This window comes from Macrotis lagotis, chromosome 7, assembly GCF_037893015.1.
Source record: "Macrotis lagotis isolate mMagLag1 chromosome 7, bilby.v1.9.chrom.fasta, whole genome shotgun sequence".
NCBI lineage: Eukaryota > Metazoa > Chordata > Mammalia > Peramelemorphia > Peramelidae > Macrotis > Macrotis lagotis.
In genome coordinates, this window is record NC_133664.1 from 163,861,546 (window position 1) to 163,876,590 (window position 15,045).

At 33.0% G+C, this 15,045-nt stretch overlaps 1 protein-coding gene across 1 annotated transcript in view; it reads right to left on the minus strand.

Annotated features, from left to right (window-relative positions):
• Positions 1-15,045, minus strand: part of LOC141494190 (voltage-dependent calcium channel subunit alpha-2/delta-1-like) — a 430,495-nt gene that overhangs the window by 285,721 nt on the left and 129,729 nt on the right. The gene's annotated exons all lie outside the window — the stretch shown is intronic.

The following is a 15,045-nucleotide window of genomic DNA, read 5'->3' on the forward strand; positions in this document are numbered from 1 at the left end:
GATGTATCTTTAAAGTCACCTAAATTTTTTGCCAAAATTGGGGAAATTAGTTTCTACTTCATGGGACAAATATTTTGTAACGTCTCTTATAGAAATCTATTTCTAAGTCATAGTTAAGAAAGATTTAAAGCAAACCAGTTATTTCTTTGTTGACCTTGCTATAAAGCATGTTTTTAATAGCTCTTGGATTGTAGAATTCAACATTTCAACATGTGAATAATTCAACATGTGAACCAAAGGCAATTTAATCTCAGGAGGTATCACTCACCTCTAAAGCAGGGTTGGCAAGATCAATGTATCAGGATTCTTCAATGCTTTCTTTTTTAAAAAAAAAATTTATTTATTTTCATTTTTTATCCATATGCATATGTATATTTTTTAAGTTACAAAATTACCTTCCACCCTCCCTTCCCACCCCCCTCCCATCAGTGGTGAAGCATTGTTAGCATTATACATACATATTTTTGACAAACATGTTTACAGATTAGTCATTTTAGGTATGAAGAATTAAGATTAAGGGAGGCAACTTTTATAAAGTTTTTTAAAAAGTTATAAAGTTTTAGTTCATCAGATTCTGAAAGGTTGGGTGTTTTGTTTTTGTTTTATTTTTGTTTTGTTTTTCTTCCTCTGGATGAGGATAACATTGTCCATCACCAGTATAATACAGTTGTCCTAGTTCTCTGAACTGCTGAGAGGAGTTGCTTCTATTAAGATTGATTATCTCACAATGTTGTTAATGTGTACATTGTTCTCTTGGTTCTGCTACCTTTGCTTAGCATCAGATCCTTTAAGTCATTCCATGCTTCTCTAGAATCCAATTATTTATGGTTTCTTATAGAACAATAATATTCCATAGCATGTACCACAACTTGTTTAGTTATTCCCCAATTGATGGTTATACCCTCAATTTCTAATGCTTTGCCACTAGAAAGAGGGCTGCTATTAATGTTTTGGAACATGTGATAGTTTTCCTATTTTTTTATGATTTCTTCTGGGTATAGGCCTAGAATAGGAATCTCCAGGTCAAAGGGAATTAACATTTTGGTTTTGTTTTGTTTTGCAAAGCAATGGGGTTAAATGATTTGCCCAAGATCACACAGATAGGTAATTATTAAGTGTCTGAATTCAGATTTGAACTCAGGTCCTCTTGACTCCAGGCCCAATGCTCTATCCACTGCACCACCTAGCTGCCCCTGGTAATGAAGATTTTTATTGCTCTTTGGGCATAGTTCCATATTGTTCTCTAAAATCGTTGGATCCATTTACAACTCCACCAGCTATGCATTAATGTCCCAATCTTTCTACAATCTCTCCAACATTGATATCATTTAGCCTTTTTCTCATCTTGGTCAATCTGATAGGTGTGAGGTGATACCTTATATTTTTTTAATTTGCATTTGCATAATAAATAATGATTTGGGGCATTTTTTCTTATGATTATATATAGTCTTAATCTGCAATGCTTTCAATCCCCAAATATTCATTCCTTTCCTCATATGTGAATTTAAAGAGTGTTGCATGTAGAAAATGTAGTAGCAAACTATGGTTAAGGAAAATGAATAGACTTAGAAATGAATGAGGAAAAATTAAAAAATAATGAATGAGGGTGAAAAGAATGTAAGATGCTTAGAAATAATAATTATTTTTTTAGAGTCAAACAAATTAGGATAGTATATAGGTTATTTTGATTTAAAGGGGAGTTCACACATGTTTTTTAAAGAAATAAAAAACCCAATGTTAATATAATATTTTATAAAAAATATGTTAACTTTGAATAAGAAATATCTTTTACACAATGGGATCATCAGTAAGGATCTTTTTTAAAAAACATAAATTATTTATTTTTCCAATTGCATGAAAAGGTAGTTTTTGACATTCATTTTGTGGTAAGATTTTTGAGTTCTATCTTTTTCTCCTCTTCCTTCCCTCACTCCTCCTTTTGACAATGAATAACCTGATATAGAATATACATGTTTAATTATGCTAAACATATTTTCATAATAGTCATGTGATTTCAGATAACATTCTAAAAGTATTATCTTATACAAATTAGAACTTCCCGGATGTAGCTAATTTGCCTCAAATGCCACAACATAAATCATTTAACTGGTGGCTGAAATTATTGATCTCAATCTGAAACAAACCAGCCCACCAAAAATGTTCCTTTGACTCTTAGAAAGAATTGTTTTAGAGTCACAGCTATACAAACATTTTTCTTTAAATTCAGTCACAATATTCAAATGGATACTGAGATTTGTTATCCAGTGTCAAAGTAGATAAAAATATAAAATTTAAGCATTCATACAAATAGTTCAAATATTGGGATAGTAAATGGGATGAAAGTGTATTAAAAAAAAGATCTTTGTTTTCCTCAATATAGCAACTTCTTTCTATCACTGCAGATGAGCGCATTCTTTTCAGGCTGGACTCTTGCTGTTTGGAGCATTCAGAGGATAAATGATGGCTTAGGGCCAAACAGGTGGTACATGTCAAAGGTGGGACATGAACCCAGATCTTTCTGATTCAGGTCAATTCATCCTCTACTATGTGACACTGACTGGACGAAATAAATCATTTGTTGTCTAGCAATAATAATTATTAATTAAAACAATGACAACAGTAATTTGCATGTCTTTTAAGCAATAAAGTTCAAAGAACTTTACATAATTGTATTTGATCTTCACAATAAGCTTTGAACATAGATTATGAAAAAATCATCACCCTCATTTAATAGCTATGTAAACTGAGAAATCAAAGATCCAGAAAACTTGTACTAGTTGACACATTTATAAATGAACAGTGGAGAAACAGTCTGGGCATTGATTTCAAGACTGCTTTCTACTCCACCACAGTTAAAAGTCTAAAAAGTTATGCTAAAGCAAAGAACAGAAAACTAACAAAATGTCCATCAATGGCAGGAGGGGTTAACAGAACAAATTATGACATAACAATGGAATTTTATTTTGTCATAAGAAATAATAAAAGATATCGTTTCCAAGAAGTCTGGAAAGAAATGTATGAACCAACAGGAAGTAAGCAGAATCTGGAAAATTTATGCAATAACAACATTGAAAAGAGTAACAGTTTTGAAAGATTTAAAAACTTTGATCAATGTAGCAACCAATAAAGATTCCAGAAGACAGATGAATTATACTATCTGACCAAAGTCAGAGAGACACAAACTCAAGATTCAGAAGACATATTTTTTTAAGGTAAATGTGAACTTTCCCCCAATTGAATACTTATATTTATTACATGTGGTTTTTCTTTCTCTTTTTCCCCCTCTTTCCACATCAGAGAGGGTGTGAAAGAAGAAGAGAAAACAAATGTGACCTACTACAGAAAAGAAACAAAGGGGATAAAATTTATCATTTCTGTCACATCTTGAAGTAAAGGTCTGAGGTAACTAGATAGTTTATGACTAGAGTGCTGAACATGGAGTATGGGAGATATGAGTACAAATTCATCCTGAAACATTTATAAGGTATGTGTCATATCATCTCTGTTTGCCTCAAATCCTTCATCTATAAAATAGGTATCCTAAAGATTCCTCCCAGAGTTGTTGGGAGAATCAAATGAGATAAGAATTGAGAAGCATTTTGCAAATTTAAAATTGCTGTTAAAATACTAACTAGTGAATTAAAATATATTTTAAGAAATATTATATGCATATGATATAAAGTATAATGTATACTTAGTGTATGTAAACCATAAAGTGTATATATATATAATATATATTATATAATATATAATATATATACACAAATATAATTCTTTAAGGTTTACATGCATCATATATATCATATATACACAAATACATACATTACTTATATGATACATGCATATAATGCTTTGCACATGTGTATATATATCATATATACATTCATGTATATTTGTATATGTGAATATACATATGAATGAGAAACACATTAGCATTTACTTGATACTTTACTCATCAGAATCCTGAGAGGCAGATATAATCTTCTTCAACCTGTCATATATAAATAAATACTAAATTAATATTCTAATACCTTATCATGGAATAGGACAAGTTTGGTCAATGGAACATAAACTCTGACAGATCTACATAAGAAGTTCCATGCATAGATCCAATTGCAGAATATGCATGTCCTGCCCCAGAATACTTTGGAAATATTTGCCTCTAGTGAAATAAGGAGATTTATGTTTGGAGTCGCAGCAACTTACAAAGCCATCTATTCTGGCATAGGATGGTTATACTTTTCATTCATGTAGGAAATGCATGAAGAGACTGAATCAGATTCTATAAAAGTGCACATCTCTCTCTCTCTGTGGATATATATTCATATAGATATACACATGTATTAATATAGATACATATTTGTCTATCTATATATCACTTTCTCATTTTTGAATGTTTTCCTAAGACCTAGTATAGTATCTAGTAAATGATTAAGTACTTAATTAAAGTTTATTGATAGACTGATATGTAAAATTACTGGACTAAATTAACTCTGATATTTCCTCCAGATCTAGCAAGATTAATTTCTATTAGATAAAGACATTTAATAACCATATTGTCCCCCCTTCCCCCTTTTTAACCACCTTTATTTAAAGGGGATATGGACAAAAGCAACTGGAATTTTCCTCCCCTATAACCCGAAGAGAGCAGAAAGGTTTGATAAACCAAAAATCAAGTTATATTAATGTATGTGATAGTAACAGACAGCAGCAGTGTGTATCAAACACTGTAGGCATTGCTACTGGACATGGAATCTGTTGAATTTGATTTTCAAAGGATGACAAAAAATTCACATTTGACATTCTCAAAGGAAGTTGACTGCATTGATACATTTTCTCCCTTTAACTTTAAATTAGATGTGACATGTACACTAACCAATAGCATATCAGTAAAAAATGAAGTGGCTATTAAGCAAGACGGGGAAATTTTTTTCTTTGTTAATTTAAGTCAAAACAAAGAATTAATTCAGAGTTTGACATCAGAAGTAATTTCATTCTTGATTTAAAGAGCTTTCTTCTTGTCTCACCATTGTACATAGGCCATGTGGAATTTTCTTATATGGATAATGACTGAAGAGTCAATATTTTCTTGACAAGAAACTGGAAAGGTTTACCATTTCCTTCTCCAGTACATTTTACAGATTATGAAACTGATGCAAATATGGTTAAGTGACTTGACCAGGGTCATATAACTAGTAAGAGTCTGAGGGCACATTCGAACTCAGAGTTTTCCTGACTCTATCTACTGAGCCAACCAGCTTCCTCCAGTCAGACAGCTTAGGCTCAAATTTTCCTCTGTTGTTTGTCCCTGCAAATAACTTGCTACCACTGTGAGACTTAAAATATGGCATAGAATATTGAGACTTTACCTATAAGTATAAATCCAATATCCCTGAACTAAGAAATATCTGTACAATTCTCTCTCTCTCTCTCTCTCTCTCTCTCTCTCTCTCTCACACACACACACACACACACACACACACACACAATACAGAATATGTCACATACAGAATATGTCACATATACTTGTCAGTTATATCTCAATAACAATATAGAGATACATTTATAACACAAATTATATATATGCACATTTATAAATATATATTTATACTACATTATTCTACTGTAAACAGAGATTCCTTTGGATGGATGGTTTATTAGAAAATAGACAATTAGTAAAAAAACAATTAGAAAATTGTTTAGCAAACTAAAAAAAATCAAATGTTTTAATATTTCATTATTTCACTCAAAATAATTTCTATTTTTCTTTTTAAATTGAACTATTAAATTACAGCTAACCTTTTGCTATACTTTAGTTCCATTATGGACAATATCTTAAAACTTCATAAAATAATCCCTCCACCTCCCCCCCCCAAAAAAGAACATTGAGAGCTGAAGTGATTTGCCATAGGCAATGCTCTAAGATGGTAGAACATGGGAGAATCTTCAACCAAGAATTACAGATATTAATGAAGTCATGAGTTTCATTAAATAATAATTCACTAAAACCTACAGCCAACTCTACAAATAAGGAAATGGACAAAATCCTATGTAATTCATCTGCATCCTCCAACTAATTTGAACTCCTACCTTAAGAAATAATAGAGTACGATGAGAAGAGTCTACCATTAATTTGTGGGAGAAAGGCATTGTTCATACAAACAAATAATTCTCCACCCTCAAAAAAGTTCATTAATTGAAAGAAGTGATTATTAAAGAGATCTTTCAAGACTTCCTGAATTAAATACAATGCTACTTATTTTAATGTCTCAGTTTAATAACATACCAGTGGAAAGATAAGTAACCTATAGAAACACACTGTAATGTATTGGCTGACATGCTGCTTGTAATTCATCAAAATCTAAAAGTAATCTCATATCCAATAATCACTACAGTATCTAGAAGTTTATCCATTGGACAAATATAAGATTTATTTATTTTCTAAATGCCTTCTAAAATAAACACTAATGCCCCCAAAGCTAGCTGACTGAATGCTCTTCCTACTCCCAGATGTGACAAATATAGAAAACTGAAAAAAAAAAAACCTTTCCCACAGGATTTTTTCCACTTATTGGTCAGGTCAGGACTTAATGGAGGAAGTAAACAGAGAAGAAAACAAAACTTATCTCCTAAATTGCTCTCAAGCTAACTCAAGTTAGTATAGGAAAAAAAAAAGAACAATTATAAAGTTCTCTCTGTGTCCTTGTTGTAAGGGAAATATCTACATAAGAAATACTTGGATGTCTCTGGGGATTCCCTTTCTAAATGTAGCTATTTTATTCTGTAGTAGCATATTTGTATAGGAAGAGTTAGAGAGACAGAGAGAAGGGGAGCAACAGAGAGAAAGACACAGATGGAAAGAGAAAGAGAGGAAGACAGAGAAACAAAGATATATAGAGAGATAAACATAAAGGCAGATAGGGATGGAAAGATAGGGATCATTTGATCATTATTTAAAACATTGAAGTCAGCTAATTAGAGGCTAAGTAAAATAAGCAATTTATAGTTTCCCTAGAAAACTTTGATCTTTAAATTTGATTATTTCTACAGATACCTCCATAGTATGGGGAAAACCTATAAACAGAAAAATTAAAATTAAAAAGAAAAAAGTAAGAATTTTACATTACTCTCTAATCTTTTTATTTTTTCTTTTTCTTAATTTTTTTGTCACTTTCTAATCTTAATTAGCTTTCACTAAAAAACAGAAATCCTTCTTGAATCAATTCTTTATCTTGTCCTGAATTCTTGGAGTTGTTCCTCATCCATATTCTCTAGACTGTAATATCTCCTAGTTACCTTCTCTTAGTCAATAACTTCAGTACTTTACTAAAAAATGAAGACCATATCAAACATATCAAAACTGCCTTTATTATCTTCACCCAACCTCAAGCTCTCCTCATTTGTTTTCTCTAATATCTGAGGGAGAGAAGGTCTTTACCATCATCCCTAGAAATAACTCAATTTGGATCTGCGATCCCATCCCTTTATATGTCCTTTGAGAAGTTACAACCTCAATCAATCTTTCCACTGTTTCATGTGTTATTCTGTTGTTTTTCAGCCCTAACTCTTCATGACCCTATTTGAGGTTTTCTTGGCAAAGACAATAAACAAGTTTGCCATTTCCTTCTCCATCTCATTTTGCAGATGAGTAACTGAGGTAAAGAGGGTAAAGACATTGATCCAGGATCACACAGCTATTGTCTTGAAGTCATGTTGGAACTCAGGAAGATGAGTCTTTGTGATTTCAGGCCCAGCACTCTATATAAGCCACTTAGCTGCCCCTCACTGTATGTACCATGTTGCTTCTCTAATTAGCTGCCCCTCACTGTATGGACCATGTTGCTTCTCTAATTAGCTGCCCCTCACTGTATGTACCATGTTGCTTCTCTAATTAGCTGCCCCTCACTGTATGTACCATGTTGCGTCTCTAATTAGCTGCCCTTCACTGTATGTACTATGTTGCTTCACTAATTAGCTTCCCCTCACTGTATGTACCATGTTACTTCCTTAATCAGAGCATTATTTTTTCCTCCAAAACTTCAAACTCATTTTTCCTCCAAACTATTTTTTGTTAAATGAGTACTTTAGGGGCACCATCCACCAAGGAAACCTAGTTTGTAATTTCAGAATCATACTGACTCTTTTCTATCTCTGAGAGCTCATAGACAATCTTCATTTAGCAGGTCCATTGACATATTACTTGATCTCTCTGCTTACGTGATTTCCTCCCCTACCCCCTTTAGCAGCAGATGCATGACATTAATATACAGTAACTTCAAAAATGATTTATAGACACTACTCAACTCAAATTATAATTTTTTGCTAGGCATATCCTAATGCTTTTGTGAGACTCAAATGAGATGGTGCATGCAAAATGCTTTATAGAGTTTAAAATGATATGCAGATATAAGCTATTATTAACACCGTCACTTTTATTGGACATGAACTCAGGTCCTCTGACTGCAGTCAGTATTTTCCTGACTGTAACTCACCACCATTCAACTTCATCACACATAGTCAAAATCTCAGCCAATCTAGTGATGGATTCAATCAAAACTCAAAGTCAATGAGCCCTAAAATTGCTCCATGAAATGAACATTTATAGACTTATTACAGCCACTCACTTTTTCAATGTGTAAACCAGTAGAATTAGACATAAGGTTAACAGGCTCGGAAACAAGAATGCTTTGCCGCAATTTGGTAAGTGAATAGTATGATTCATCTGCCAATGGACAGACTTTTCAACACAGAGACTGAGAATTTTTTAATAGCTATTCACTATTTGAATATAACTAAATCACTCATTAATTCAGGAAGGCAGAATCAGTTTTTTTCTTTTTTCATATTAGTTCAAATATTATTCTAGAAATGTGGAAGTACAGGTATCCCTATACTCAACAAAAGGATGACATTTCACTAATTTGTTTTTATTTGTGAAATACATAAATATATACATGTACATTTTCTTATATTAAAAAGCCCCAAACCACATAGTAGCAATATAATGCACCATTATAGCTTTCTTTTACTATTGCAAAAAGTTAATCATTAAGTACAGTCAACTAATGTAACTGTCACTTATTTGGCAAAGATATAACATTCTAAAAATAGTTTTCATACCTGATTTAATATTTTACTTGCATATTTATGAAGATTTTTGAAGATTCTTAAAACTAAAAAGATGCTTTAAAATCCTATATTCTCAATGCTGAGATGAAGAACTTATGAGAAGATTTTTTAATATGCATTCCTATTTATCATGAGATAAATTCAGAGAGATTTGATGTTATATCATATGAATTTATATGTGGACAGAAAGTTTCCTTACTCAAAGAGTTTCCAAAAATGTCTTCCTCCTCCTCACAAACTTCATAACTCAGTGTTTTGAGACATGTTTCAAAAACAGCCATTAGGATGTAACAGAAATACCTTTATTGAGAGGAAACATTTTTTTTTTAATTTTAAATCTCAACATTGCAATTCACATTATTTTAATCACCTAAATGCAAACCCCTGGGGCAACCAGGTGGCGTAGTGGATAAAGCACTGGCCCTGGAGTCAGGAGTACCTGGGTTCAAATCCAGTCTCAGACACTTAATAATTACCTAGCTGTGTGGCCTTGGGCAAGCCACTTAACCCCGTTTGCCTTGCAAAAAAAAAAAAACCTAAAAAAAAAATAAATGCAAACCCCTTATTGTTCATTTAAACCTTATTTTACAGTTAATCCAACTTTAAAACACAGGACCCTGCCTAGATAGATGAATGTACTCTATAATTTCATAATCATTATCTTGGGTTCATAGAACTACTCCAGATATTTCAAATAGGAGACTTTATCTTTATCAAGTCCAATGGTCTATAAAAAGAGACCTTCCTCACTGTAAGACAAACAGCTCAATATGAATTCCAAAATTGAAAAAAATATCAATGATCTCATAGAAGACAAATTAATGATGACAGTGATGAGATCTCTCATTTCACATGCGAGCAAACTGAGGTTCAGCGGGTTAAGTGACTTGGACTAGGTGATTTGGAATTCAAATTAAAATCCTCTGCTTACAAATATAATAGTCTTTTCCTTTCTTAAATGAGATTATATCAAAGAAGCTCATTAGTAGTTTGCTTAAATTACATTATTCATTCCTTCTTTAGTAACAATTAATCAATGGACTTACACACAGTATTCATAGCAAATATTTGAAGTGGAAATAAAATTATTTAATTGAAATGAATTTTGTACTATGCTCATTTGTAATCACAGAATTGTGGAGTTGGAAAGGACCCAATGTTTCTCCAAAGCCTTGACCTGATCACAACAGACTTAACACATGGTGATTCAACCTGTGTTTGAAGACCTTCAGGGACAGGGTCTCTCCCTATGCAGCCCATTCTATTTTTGTGCCTCTTCAATTGTTACTAATTATTTTTCTTATGTAGGGCTGGATATAGCCCCAATTCTTATCTCTAAACTGGTTCATTTGCACCAACCTGTCTTTCATGCCACCCAATGTGTCACTCCCAGAGAGAAAGAGTTATTTAAGTATATGTTTCTCTCCTCCCCATATTATCTGAGAAACTGTTTCTTAACATGTAAATTTTAAACCAGTTTTGAAAAAGTTTCAAAAATGCAACAATTGACATATATAGTAACTTAAATTTTTATTACCTTAAAAATTTTATTTTATTTCCTTTAAAATCACATCCATTGTTCCTAGTCTGACTTCCAAGAACACAGAACAACTTTCATCTCTCTTGTCTGTGAAAACCTTCCATGAGGGTTAATGAGTTTCCCCTTAATCTTTTCTTGATCAAGTTAAACTTACCAAGTTTCTTCAACTAGTTCTCACAGGGTATGCCCCCTTCCCATTCTAGGCTGACCCAAGCTATTTAGCTCAGAGGTAGCTTCTGTATTAAATTCAAGAGATACGCTATTGAACTTGATGTTATTAGGAAGATTAGTTCAAATATACCTTCAGACACTTAATAGCTGTGTGATCCTGGTCAAGGCATAAATGAAATCTTTGTCTTAAGTTCTCTCATCTTAAAAATGAGATAATAATGGAATAATATCAGGGTTGTTCTGAGTTCTTAAATGACTGTGATGTAAAAAACCCCATCAAATACATGTTATATAAACTACTGTGAAAATTTTAAATATTGAACTCAGAGTTATGACAGTTAAAACAATTTCTTAAGGAATCATGAATATCAGAAAAGTAAGTTCAGAACTAATGACTGTTCATTTCTGGAAAGTAAAGGGAGGAAACAGAAATTTGGATATTTCAAACGTTAAGCCAATGAATTGGCTATGGTTTCCCATAAAAACTTCTACTAAAACAATGGATCAAGAGCATTCAGAAAGAGATGATGGTGCTAATATCTTGACAGACATAACTATATATTTTTTGACATGGTTTGAGAGACAAGTAGATGCGTATGTGTGAGTTTCATCACAGTGCTGGCAAAGTCTCACATAATGCTCTTTAGGACCACACAAAGAATCTGTAGGATAGGTATTAATGGACCAGAATCACATAGAAATGATTGATACTAAATTTCCTGAAGCATATTAGGAGATTTCCAGAGGACTTTTCCTTAAACCAATTTATGAAAAATTTTTAGCATTGAATTAGATGGAGATATAAAATTGCATGTTATTCAAATATTCAATTGACATAAAACAGCATGATGTGCCTAGAAAGCAGTCTATCTGAAAAAAGATCTGGATTTTTTGGCATACTGCACAATCAATACATGTCAGTAGTTTGATATGGAAACCTTTCCTGCCCTCAACAAATCTTATCTGGAGTGTTATACCCAGCCAGTTATAGTACCCAATACTATAATTCACAAGAGACAGTGAGATGGAGTATGCTAAAAGAAAGATAGTCAACATTTTAGTTTGCTAAGCATTTGTTATATGATTTCTATATGCCAGGTCCTGCACTAGATACTGATACAAGGCAAAAAAGTCCTGCTCTCAGGGTACTTATAATTATACCATAGAGAAATAACATGTACACAAATAGGCAAATTTACCCAAAAAATACACAATAATTTCTCAACTGGTTGATTCTGAGTAGCAGTATTCTCCATTGAAACAGAGAAGTTAAGAGATCATCATGAATTTAGAGAAGACAGTTTCAATAGATTGGAAGACCTGAAACTGTTGAAAAGTGATATATCTAGTAAATATCAAAGATATATCTATTAAACATCAAAGAGAGAATCTGAACTCAGATCTTCTGACTCCAGAACTAGCAGTCATTCTACTGTATCACACTGTCTTTTCCAGAGCTGTAAGATCATTGATGGTGGGAGTCACAAAAAAGAGTACTTGTGAATTATCAATCTCACATCTGATTTATCCCCAACCATAAGACAGTTTACCAACATAAAGATGGAAATATTAGAAAGAGACTATACTCCTTAATATCATGTGCTTCCAAAGGAGAAAAATCTCTTTCACACTTAGAGTTTACTAAGATTAAGAATGTTTGATATCCCTAGAAATTTATTTATTTATTTTATTTTGTGGTTTTGCTTTTTTTTTTTTTTAATTTTGCAAGGCAATGGGACTTAGTGACTTGCCAAAGGTCACACAGAGAGGTAATTGTTGAGTATCTGAGGCTGCATTTGAACTCAGGTCCTCCTGACTCCAGGGCCGGTGGTCTATACACTGTACCACCTAGCTGCCGCCTAGAAATTTATTTTTAAAAGAAGTAAAAGTTAAAACCTGCAACATTTACTTCAGTTAATAACAATGCAAGAAGAGTTAATGAGGAAAACTTCTGAAACATTGAAGTATAAGACGTTTTTAAAAAATTCATCAAAGAACTGTTAAAACTCTTCAAAAACATGAACCTTTGTAGCTCTCTAGAGCTAGGCCACCAAGACCTTTTGAGTTACTTTTTCAAAGTTAGCTGACTATTTTTTGTGTTAATCCCAAATCAGATGATTCTCTACTCTCCTGCAATAGTTTTCTTTTTTCTCTCTCAAAAGAAGATAAAAATTTTAATAGAGTAGCTTCAGCTGTTTTGATCTTTCATATTTCACCACTATTGGGTTTCAAGCCCTTTCAAGGACCGTGAGCACAGGCCTTTAACTAATAATGTACCACATGCAAAGAGAAAAATGATTCTTTGTTTGGCATTAGTACAAGATCATTTCTAGCTATTTTAAAATAAAATTTAAGCCCTGGGGCAGCTAGGTGGTGCAGTGGATAAAGCACCGGCCCTGGAGTCAGGAGTACCTTACCTGGGTTCAAATCCGGTCTCAGACACTTAATAATTACCTAGCTGTGTGGCCGTGGGCAAGCCACTTAAACTCATTTGCCTTGCAAAAACCCCCCCAAAAAATTTAAGCCTTAGCAAACTCTTTGAAAAACAAACAACCCTGCTATTTTACCTCTGATGAGAAAAAACTACTTTTTCTGTAAGAAAATCAAATCCCAAATTAAAATTCAATAAACGCTTGTCAAAGAGCAGCAGTAATTGGGAAAAGTGAATTTGTAGTCGTGAAGACCTAAATTCAAATTCCACATCAGATGCTTACTTACTAGCTGTATGAATATACAAAAGTCTTAACCTCAATTTCTTATTGTGTGAAAAAAGAGGGTAATTGTAGTATCCAGTGTTGTGTTGTGATGATCAAATAAGATAACAAACGTAAAGTGCTCTGTTTGTTGTATTAATAGTTTATTATTATTATACCCTAAGGGGAATATTAATAAGATACAAATTTTGCACTAAAGGAATTTACATTCAATTAAGATAGAATACAAACATACATACAATAAAATGTGACAGAAACTTGTTATTTGGAATTACTTTCTGAGAGAGTGAAAAACAAGGGATGTAGGGAAATTGGGGCAAGGGAAAAACAATAAATAAAAACAAAAATCATTTTTAAGAGTATGTATTCCATATTCCTTCCCTGAAGCCCAATTGAAATTTCTAGCCCTAGATGAGAGCTAATGAAAGCTACACAGTACTAGGGGAACTCACAGAAAAGAAACTGCTTTAGATTGGGAACCTTCGCCATGGAAAGATAGCTAAATGGGAGAAACGTAAATCTTGAAGGAAGTAGAGGATTGACATTATGGAAGGTAGAAAAAAGGGGCAGTAATATTTTTTAAAAATGTATTCATTGAATAAATTTAATAAGAAACATTTAAAGTAAATTGAAATTTTATCTACTTCTTGAAGCTTTACTTTTTGATGACTTTTTTTTAAAGATTAGTAATTGTTTCATTCAAAACACAAAATATATGATTGTCAGTTGGTACCAAGTCTTAGAAATTTCACTTGGGCTTCAGGAAAGAAATAGAGAATACATAGTTTTTAAAATGCCTAAATTTTTCCCATCCCTCTCAGTTTTCACTCTCTCAGAGAGCAATTTCAAATAATAAAGGATTCTTAAAAATATAGAGGACAGAGGGTTGGATCCAAGATAGCAAAGTAGAGACAGGAATTCCCAGAAGTTCTCCCCCAAACCACTCCAAATACCTTTAAATAATAACTCTCACCAAATTCCAAAGTGGCAGAACCCATAAAAAGACTGAGTGAAACAATTTTCCAGTCCAAAAACAGTTTAGAAGATCTGTATGAAGGGTCTGTTGCACCACCATTAGAAAGAACCCACAGCAAAGCCCAGCAGCACATGAGCAAACTGGCTATAGTCATCAAGGAATAGAACACAGTCACCCAGATCCAGGAAAAGGATCCAGAAAAAAGAGCAGAGCAGGGACCCTTCTCACAACTGGGCTATGCAGAGGGGAGAGCTTGTGGTCAACAAAGGCCAGGAGAGCACACAGAGCCTCTCATAAGACCTTGGAGAAATTGAAGTCCTCGGGGGATTGTCCCTGAAAATAGCTGCAAAAACTCTCAAAAGCTTGGCACAGTACATCCTCCACCCGGGAAAGCAGAGTTCTACCTTAAAATCAATTCATGGGCTGGGGAGATGAGCAAAAAGCAGAAGAAAAAGACCCTAAATAGTTACTTTGGTCCCATGGGGGATCAAATGTCAATGATAAAGTCCAAACTT